Source organism: Grammomys surdaster, unplaced genomic scaffold (assembly GCF_004785775.1).
Source record: "Grammomys surdaster isolate TR1022 unplaced genomic scaffold, NIH_TR_1.0 125940, whole genome shotgun sequence".
In the NCBI taxonomy this organism is placed as follows: domain Eukaryota; kingdom Metazoa; phylum Chordata; class Mammalia; order Rodentia; family Muridae; genus Grammomys; species Grammomys surdaster.
This window is the reverse complement of record NW_021620762.1, coordinates 681,897-692,119: the sequence shown is the minus strand read 5'-3', so window position 1 is coordinate 692,119 and position 10,223 is coordinate 681,897. Positions and strand designations below refer to the sequence as shown.

General features: G+C 49.5%; 1 protein-coding gene across 5 annotated transcripts in view; it reads right to left on the bottom strand.

Moving 5' to 3' along the window:
- Positions 1 to 10,223, bottom strand: part of Cyth1 (cytohesin 1) — an 84,546-nt gene that overhangs the window by 37,782 nt on the left and 36,541 nt on the right. The window contains exon 1 of one of the 5 annotated variants that reach the window (XM_028752737.1): positions 1,922 to 2,241. The exons of the other annotated variants lie outside the window; for them this stretch is intronic. The gene's annotated coding sequence lies outside the window, so the exon portion shown is untranslated. Of the gene's footprint in view, positions 1 to 1,921; positions 2,242 to 10,223 lie in introns of those variants that run through there. 5 annotated transcript variants of the gene reach the window in all.

Below are 10,223 nucleotides of genomic sequence, written 5' to 3'. Positions count from 1 at the left end.
GGAGAGGGGAGAGGGGAGGAGAGGGGAGGAGAGGGGAGAGGGGAGTGAGGAGAGGGGAGAGGGGAGAGGGCAAAGAGAGAGAGAGAGTAGTGAGGGTTTCGGGAGGTGAGGGTGGTTGAGAAGATGTGTAGGGATGGAGTGGCAGTTTTTATTTCAACAGTTCTGGGGATGTGAACATGACTATTTAAATATGTTCAGCCCATTAACTGTATACTTCAAATGGCAAAGATGGCAAGTTTTATGTTATATGGATTTTACCATAATTAAAAATAAACAGAAATTGTACTGGCAATATTCTAACCTCTTGATTCCACTTCAGATCCTTTTTACTATGATCTGGCCCTTGAAAAGGTACTCTGTCTCACCACCCTCCCACAGCATTGGAGTGTTCAAGAAAGTCACACACTCACTGGACGAAAGCCTGTTCAATTCTCATGCAGCAAGCACAAATGATCCTCGACACAGATGTGGTGGGCAAACTGCCAAAGTGGAGATTTATATACTCTAGTTTACATTCTTCCAGACAAACCCGCTCAGGCCCGGCCTCTGCTACAAGTATATCCATTAAAGACTTTGAATTTTGAAGGAAGACTGGTCCTGTTCTCAAGGCTTAGGGACAGGTCCTCAGATGAACACCTTAACAACAGCCTCTGCCTCAGCCTTGCCTGGTGAATTCAGAGAGGACACTGTCCAGGGACAGAGGGAGTGGGGAGGAAGCCAAGGACCAGCCAGGACTTCACTGATTTCTCCTCGCCGGTTTCCTTACATGAAGACATAGATTAGTAGTGTGACTTTTCAAAGCTCCAAGAACGTATTTTATTATTATTTAGAGGAAAGAATCAACACAATTTATTGAATAAATGCTAGAACTCAAAGCTGAGTTTGCTACAATTTAAGCAGGTCAGTGAAGAGAAATGAGGTCAAAGTTCAAGGCAGTAAGAGGAACTGAGTCATGAAATTTTATCTGGTTTTATTAAAACAAACAAGGACTGAGAGACCCTTACTCTTCTTAAGACCTGGCAGGGCCAGCGAAACAGCCAGGAGGGACAGCGACTTCTCCTCAGCACCAAGCTTCCAGCGTTCTCTATGCAGGACAAAGCTGGAACCCCTCGGTGAGGAAGAACCTCTGGAACCCTTCTGAGACAGTACTGGTCCTTAGTTCTTGGGGCAGGTGGAAAGTTCCCTACACCAGAAACCCTGGTCACTCAGCTCACCCTCCTCTGGGGGTCAGAGGACACTGAGTCTTTTGGGGGAAGCATTGCCATTCTGGTGCCTGCCAGCTGCAGTCACCAGCACACTGCACAGCTGGGCCACCACACCCCCTTGTATCCCAAACAGAAGCAGAGAGAGGGGCTTCAGAAGTCACTTCTCTGTCACTTTACGTCTTCCCTAAAGATCTTTTGCACACCAGTCCTTCACACACCTTGAATTTTTCTGCACACGTAAGCCTTCTTTCTGTCTAGCACCTGGAAAGGGTCCTGCTCGTCTTTGTGTGTACTGCTAGAACCTTGGCTGCCCATGACCAGGAAGGTCCAAAGGCACAGAGTCGGCAAAAACCCCAAGTGGTCGGCAGATCTAGAGGGGAGAGCCTGGCTGTAAATCTGCACCGTGGCTTTCTGCTACCCTATTTTTAACCTACCCAAAGCCAGAACTGGGAATTGGTTATTGACATGCTCTTTAGTCTCAGGACAAGAAGAAACAACAAATGACTGGGTACCTATCCAGAAGCACAGTGGAAAATCCCTGAGAGGAGAGAGCAAAGGATGGAAATCCAAGGACAGACATGCAGAGTCAGCGGAGCATGTCAGCTCCTGCTGCCTGCCTGCTGCAGGATATGTGGTGCAGGGTGGGAGAGGCTGCATCTAGGCAGAACAAGGGGGAGCTGCAGTCCCGCTCCATGCGCCATCCACCAGGCTCTTACCGGTGGCGTGTCCCCTCTCCTGTGGCCCCAGTGTCCTGTCAAGCTCTGGGCAGCAACGTCAACGCCTCAGCTGGTCCGCAGTTCTCATGTCAGAGGCCATGGTGGATCTGTACAGCAATCCCACAGGCCCAGGCTTCCCGGAGCTCTCCCAGCTCTGGGTGCAGGCAGAGCTGGAGCCAGGGCAGCATTTGTGTGCCAGCACACAAGGGCAGGGGAGGAGGCGTCCAGAGGAGACAAAAGCCGAATGGCCAAACAGCGGGCGGGCGTGAGCAGAGCCTGCTGGGGAAGGCTGGCACAGCCCGGGGATGGGGACGGTGCACGGAGCTGCAGCAGCAGCTGACACTCGGTGTGCGCGGCTCCTCTCCTAGCAGGCTCATTTCCATGAATGTAATCACACCGCCCCTCCTACTACCCTCTTCCTGGCCTCCTGGGGGAGGGGAGGCACTGCTAGCATTTGCTCATAGGCTGTGCTTGCTTTCTTCTTCCCCTCAGAAGCAAAGCTTGATGGTTGCTCTCTCCAGGAAGAGGGTAACCCTTACTTAAGATGTCTTCTCAAACAAGAGACTAGATCAGGGGTCAAACACCTATTACCTACGTCGGCATAACCTCAATCCTTGTGCCAGTCCTACATCAAACAGCCTGCTTTCCCATACACACCATCTGGGAGGGTCTTAGGAGGCAGCATCCTACAAGACCCACCCCTAGAGAATATCCTCCCTCTGCCTCCTCATGGGATACTGCAGCCTTTTTACCTTCTGCTGTGCATGTATGCTAGTACCCATGTATTCTTCACCAGAGGTGAACCATGCTTGCTAAGTGCGCTGGGTAGCAGGACAGGGCTGGGCAAGACCACTCCTGGAGGTGACTGTGCAAGATGGCTGGTGACAAGAGACATGGCTACATCCTAGGCGCAAGTAGTATCTGATTCTTCAAGGACTCCAAGGGTCACAAGGATACCTATTAGGCAAGCCAACTGGAATCCCAGGGCTCAGGACATAGATTCCATAGGTCCAGGCCTGATATTGAAGGGTTTCAAGGTGACTGACTGCTGACACACCAAGAAGCAACTGCTTGAGGCTATGAAGGGACTAGGTGGCTCTTTAAACAAGCACTAAATAAGCAAGGAGAGAAAACAGAAAATGCATCACTGAACTAAGCCAGAGTTCTTCATTCTGAGTGAGCATTATGGCCATTTAGAGCACATGGTTCAGTGGTGGGGACTCATTCCTATGTGCTTCTGGGGTACTGAGGCACCCAGAGGAGACAAAAGCTGAGACCAAGAGCAAGAATAGGCACCTTCTTCCCACTAGGTGCCACAGCCAGCCTCTCTCAGCCAGGTGTGACTACCAAAATGTCTCTAGACACTGCTGAGAGTCCCTGGGACAACCCCACTTAACAACCATGACTCCAGATATGTAACAAAGGGGATTCCCCAGCCCAGGCCTCTCTTCATTGTAGCCCAGTGCATTAGGGAGCCACTGTTGAGGTCACCCTTCTCTCCACAGGTGCACCCAGTTTCAGGGTTCAGCCCAGCTGGAGAATGTGGTCAGAGAATGTTGACAGACCCTCATCACCATGGCAGTGTTCCCAGACTGGACTCAAACACTATGCTCGCCATTCCAGCCCATGTCTTCTAACAACAGCCATGACAACATGACCAGCGAGTCCCAAAATGGTGGTGCTTGTTTAAAAGAATCCTAAAATCACCTACAAAATTCCTGCCTTAAACTGCAAAAACCTTCAAGTTTTCAATGAAAAGAGGGCAGAGAGTCCTGCTGGATGCATTAATCGGCCTCCTGTCTCCCTGTCTCTCATGTCTGCAGATTCCACCCTTTCTGCTCTGCCACATCTGATGGGTCCAGGCTTCCTTGTTTCCTCTTGTCTGGAGGCTCATCCCCACACTGTGCATGCCCACTTCTTTCAGGGAGACTCCCTGATTACCTGAGCCACCTCCTTGCTTACCCCATGTGTCTTAGCATCACCTGATAGCATCTCAGCTCAGGGTTTGCAGGTCTGTTTTCATTGTACAACGTAGTCTCTTACACATGCACCTTCAGGTGGCACCTCACACTGAACATATCTGCAGTTCTTGTCATAGTCCCAAGGGCAACATCCTTCTTGTTGAGGTGACAGTGCTGACTCTTAAGTATACACACACTGCAGAGATTGAAAGACCCCAGCAGGTGAACCCTGACCTATCCCTTGCACATACACCAGCGATCATACACATAATGTGCAATGTTGGCCATGAGTCTCCCAGATGTGTCTACTTACAACATGTATACTGAGTGGATCTTCTGCTGGCTTTATTCACAGCACATCAACTGGTCACCTTAAGCTGAAACCCATGCTAAGGGAAGCTGGCAGCAAAGGCCTGCATGAACATAAACATGCATAAACAGTGAAGTTCAGGGAACCAGCAGACCAGAAGTTAGGAGGAAAGGCTGCAAACCAAGTCCCTCCCATACCTAAAGAAAAAAAGATGCTAAAATAAATCAATGTACAACCAAGTTTATGAAGACATAGTGGTCAGGAAAAAAACCAAGGGGGAAAAACCTGCTCGCAGAACAGGAATCCCAACAGAGAAAAATGGAAGGTTTTAGAAGTTACTTTCTTGGATTAATAATTCACCACATCAATCAGAGACCCCTGACCCTGGAAGATACAGAGCTGATAAGATGGGTTCCACCCGCAAACAGCTCAGCCGTCACCACTTCTCTTACAATAAGAACAGACAGCACACAGTGCATTATAAAGGGGCTATGGGCTAGACGACAGAGAACAGTGGCACACACTCTCTAGGCTGAGTCTACACAAGAGCCAAGATTGAGGCTGAGCTGTCGGATTCACTAGGAAGGAAGGAGTGCCCCAGCTGGGAGGGGAGAACATAGGCGGAAGGGTGGCCCAAATGAGAAAAGTCTGGAGGGCAAGATGGAGTAGGGCTGGTGTCTTTGACTCCAAGTCAAATAGTTGGTTCCGGTGTTGCTGAGCTGAGGTAAAGAGAGAAACACTCCGGAAGAACAAAAGCAGCAAGAAGGCGCCTAGGAAAAATTCCTGAAGGTCTTCCCAATTTGAGGAGGGGAAAATGGGGAATGATGTTAAAGCTCCAACTGCAATGAGGAGAAGTATGTCCTCTTGTACTGGTGCTGGCACCATCCTTACTGCTCCTAACACTGCAAACACGCCTGCTAACCCTCCCTCTCTCCTGCCTCAGGCACTGGGTCTGCTGGAGCAGAGAAGCCTCGGACAAGAGTGCAAGGTGAATGGGCACCATCCTGATTTATGCGGTAACTTCTGAGGGAAAGGCACAGATCAAAGTGCTGTTGGTGGTACACTCAGCTCCCTGCAGGCTCGCTCTACACACAAGGTACTACAGAGCCACAAGAGACACAAAGTCTCTGCCCAGTCGTGACCCTCAATCTCCTGATACTAGAGATTCTGAAATTCTTTATACTTAAAAATGCTTTCTGATGCTTTAGTACAAACAGAAACAATGAGATGGTTTTTCTTTTCTTGTCTTTTCTCTTCTTTTCTTTTAGGTTTATTTATTTTATACATGTGAGTACACTGAAACTGTCTTCAGACATACCAGAAGAGAGCATCAGATCCCAGATGGTTGCTGGGAATTGAACTTAGGACCTTTGGAAGAACAGTCATTGGTCCTAACAGCTGAGCCATCTTTCCAGCCCTGGAGAGGCTTTTTCAAAGAAGCCACCAACTGCCATCTTCTCTTGCTCAATAAGGTCTGAAAGCTGAGAGGGGCATGTCTACCTCACATGTCTTAGGTTTCTATTGCTGTGATAAACACCAGGACCAAAAGTAACTTGGGGAGAAAGAGGTTTATTTCAACCTGTAGTTTATAGTCTATCTTGAAGGGAAGCCAGGCAGGATGCACAGGCCATGGAGGAAATGTTGCTTACTGGTTTGCTGCCAGGGGTGCGGAGTTTGCTTTCTGATATACCCCAGAGCCATGTGTGCAGGAATGGCACCACCCTCATGGGCCCTCCCACATCTATCATTAATCAAAAAAAAAAAAAATGTCCCACAGACTTGCCTACCAGGCAGTCTTCCTCAGTTGAGGTTCCTTCTTCCCAGATGAGCTAGCTGTGTCAGTCAAGGTGACAAAACCTAAGTAGCACATCCCAGTAGAGTGCCAGACAGCCACTCTCTAGAGTTGTCTCTAGTCCCAGTGGCAACACTGAAATATGAAAAGAGACTGGAACAACTGAAGCCACTGGGTAGAGTCCAGAGCACTCCAACTGCTGGCCCTGTGGCAGTCACTACTGTTTCGAAGTAGGCCAAGACTGGGGATACCCACAGAGGACCAGGCCTCTGGTTTCCACTGCAGGGCAGGGTGGGTGAGAGGAGCATGTTCCATCTCTGCCCTACCCAGCAAATATCTCAGGGGCTGCTCTTAGATGGGCCCTACCTCCTGCACAATGCAGAGGAGGCAGCAGGCAGGAAGGGAACTGCATGCGGCAAGGGAGGCCCAAGAGGGATGGGAGGGTAGGGGTGAAGGGACAGGAAGAAGCAAGGCTTTGTGTCTCTGAGACCCAAGGTGGATATAAAAGGCAGATTCAAGAAGGGGCACAATAAACCCAACACGAAAGGCCTGTTCAAGCTCACTTACCCTATAAGTGGGAACAAAAGCACCAATGACTTGTCTTCCAGTATGCACGCACTCCCAGAAGTGTGGACAGGCTGGTGTAGCTTTCTGTATGTACCACTCAAACACACAGGTCTTTCCATCAGAAAATCTGAGTCTGCTTCTTGAACTAAATTTAGATTCTTAGTTTGTGTATAAAAATTCGCCTAATGGCTATAGCATCAAAACTGTAGAAATTGAAAATCTTTCAGTATTGAACATGGTGACTAGAGAGTAAGGTGCCCTGTAGATGCCAGCAGGGACATTCGATGGCACCAGATGGTATTGTCACATTCCTCCTATGCTCTATGTGTGTGCTTGGTAAACACGTGAGCCTCACACCATCAGCAGCCACTATGTAAAGGGGGCTCATGAAGAAGAGGGATGCTCCAACTCTTTCCTTCCTACTGTTCTGTAAGTTGGGTCCCAGGAAACACAATCTCCACTGCTGGGGCTTCTCAGAAAAAATGCAGAAATGCCACCAGCTCCTCTGCCCAGAAAGAGCCTGAGCCCTTCTGTTTTAGAGACATTCTTGAACACTGGTTCACTACCAGGGAAACTCCTACTTGGTGACACTGCTGTGTTTGCACTGGTGGCCTTTCATATGGACACATTGCTTAGAATCCTGACTCAGAGAAAGACAGGGAAAGAGGCTCGAGCACCAAGAAGAAGGGGTCAGAACAGCCACTGACTCTGGAGAGAAACAGATCTCTCTGAGGTTGTAAGTTGAGCTTTCATGAGTCCTCTGTAAAGTGTGAAGAAACACAGGGATAAGGCAAAATATGACTTCCTTATTATCCCAAGAAAGGAAGAAATGTGCTAGGTGGGTCCTTCCACATCAGCCCATCTGCAGGGTTAGCAGGACTTGATTTTTCCTGTCCCCTTACAGCTCCCTGCCACACATAGGCATGAAAAACAAAAAGGTAGCTGCTACCTCCCCAGCCAGAAGAGGGTCGTGTCAGCAGCGGTAGGTCTACTTAGGTTAACTTAGGCTGTGAAGTGCTCAATGATCAGAAGCCCACTCTCCTGGAGGCCACATCAACGGCTGTTGTAGAGCTGAGCAGGGATTGGCTGCGTAGCTGCAAAGGTTCTTCGTGGATCTGGACGACTGACTGCACAGCTGCTATTGATACCTGGCTCTGTGCTGGAGCCACACAAACTCCTCAAGGCTGAAGAGGCTGGGTGGGGGGCGGGCAGGAGAACTAACATTCACTAGAGTCATTCATTCCTAAGAGGAAAGCATAGCTGGGCAGGAGACAGACGGGAGAGCAGACACCAGAACACTGTGTTCAGTGAAGTTGCTTTTGGAAGGTTGTCAAGGTCCAAAGGGAAAATGAAAGGTGGAAATTCCCAGATAGTTCCAAAAAGTCTAACTCTCTTTTTCTGATGTAGCCAGCAGAGAACTATGCAGCCTCCCACCCCATTTCAGCAAGTTTTCTGAACCACACGAAGACTAACTGAACACAGAGCATGCTGCCTCCATTCTGTGAACCACGAAAAGACTGAACATGGAGCATGCTGCCTCTGAGCTACCCTGACCACTCGTCTGCAATTCCAGCTTAATCCTTGCTGACGCACTCTGCAAGCCAACAGGGCTCCTGAGACCCCAAACCCAAGTCTGCCTTTCTTCCCACAATTCTGCATTAGAATCTCATTCCACTTTCTGCCTCCCAAGCCTCCTTTCTAACTGGTCTGTGGGTCCTGGGTGTCTGCAGCTAGCTCAGCTTTCATACTCCACCGAGGAAGTGTGGCAGGTGGCAGACGGCCTCAGGCAGTGGGCCAGGCTGATTGTCTTCAGAGGCAGAGTCTGAGGCCTTGTTTCTACCCAGGTCTTCACTAAGAAGAAAGACGAGCATGGCTGCTGTGTGCTGTCGACCCTGCTGTGTTCAACAGGAAGGTCTGTGAAGTTCAAACTGCAGCAAAGCGCTTCAACACTGCCAGGGTAGATGGTGACGGGAGCTTCATGCTTTGACGCGTGTTTTGTACAAAGTCAAACATGTTCCATCAGATGAAAGCACATGCCACTCTAAGAAGTATCTGAGGTGTCTATCTACAGCACCAGCACCTTAGGTCTTCCTTATAACACCTAGCAAGCTGCTTGTCCAAAGCCAGGACACAGAGATGCAGCAAGCAACTGAGCATGGCCAGGGCAGAGGCCAAGTTAACATTAAGAGGAACTGTTTGGCCTAGTGTTTCACTGGAGAGATGCTATATGCAACTCTACTTGGTGTGCTTTCCTAGAAATAATACTATTTGATATACCACTGTATTATAGCTTCAGATATTTTTGAGCCCCCCCCCCTTTTTTTTTAATTTGACAGCTCAGGTCTGAACTGCTCCCTGATGGTAAACTGCTCCTCGGAGTTCCTGAATGAGGCAGGGATCCAACACCCACAGCCCAGTTCATACTCCTGGTCCCTGACCGGTCCTTAGCAATTGACTCTCCTACTGAAACCTACAGGTTCATTTAGCGAAGCATTTGCTGAGCATCTGCCACGGGCGCAGCCTGTGCTTGGAGCTGGGACTTAAATAGCTCCAGACCCAGCCTTGTCAGTGGGAACAGGCGGGTAAGCCTGTGGCAGCAGCAGCCTGGCCCAGCATCTGTGCATGCCAAGGACGTGCTGAGATGCTGCAGAGGGGCCAGCTGGATGCAGGACTTAATGACAATTCCCAAATGGAGAGGCTGTGGGAATGGTGACTCCCAACAAGGTAAAAAGCCTTAAGGATTGTGGGCACACCAAAAGTCAAGGCCTGGGGTACAGTAAGACCAGAGAGCCCCAGGAAGTGTCCTTACTGCGTCCCGTGGAGGGGAGGGCTATGGACTCCCCTTAAGGAGTCTGGATTCCATCCTAAAGGGAAGGCTCTGTGGCAAATTAATGGAACTACACATAAACAGATCAGCTCAGATAGCTAATCTAGAGCAAAGCTATGGCAGTTAAGAAAACAGTGCCCAGTTAATTGTATTAGTAACGCTCACATTGGCAAGTAAACACACAGTGCTGGAGAGCAACCAATTAAGTATAGATAAGAAAGGAGGTAAGAGGCTGGAGAGATGGTTCAGCAGTTTAGGGTACTAGTTGCTTGATCAGAGGACTTAGGTTTGACCCCCAGCACTCATGGTGACTCATGACCATTTATAACTCCAGCTCCAGGGGTTACCCTCTTCTGTCATCCCAGGATACCACGTGCACATGTGGTGCATGTACATACATGCAGGCAAAACATTCATGCACATATACAGACAATGTTTTAAAAGAAGGAGGTGAAAAGGGGCAGGGCTGATGTGTGTACCGGAAGGACCTGCCTTCTGAATGTCTGACCAAAGCCCTCGTCACTGAGCAGGTATGAGCCTGGGATAGTGAATCTGGGGGAGGTAGCTTCATGAGAAGCATGCACTGCCCTCCCTGGAGACCTCTGGGACTTGCCACAGGAAACTCCACTTGTTCCCTTCCCCCCACACCAGCCCAAATGCCACCCTGCTCTGTGGCTCCATCTTGAGAATCTGCTTTGGCAGTGGTTGAAAGGCTCCTTCCCTTTTGTCCCAAGTAGGAAGCACTAGGGGGCACTGGGAAATGGAGTCAGTGGCCTTCAGTGTTGTTCATTCCAAGCAGAGCTGAGCTGATCCTCAAGCCCTGGCCCTAAAGCTCTGACCTAAGG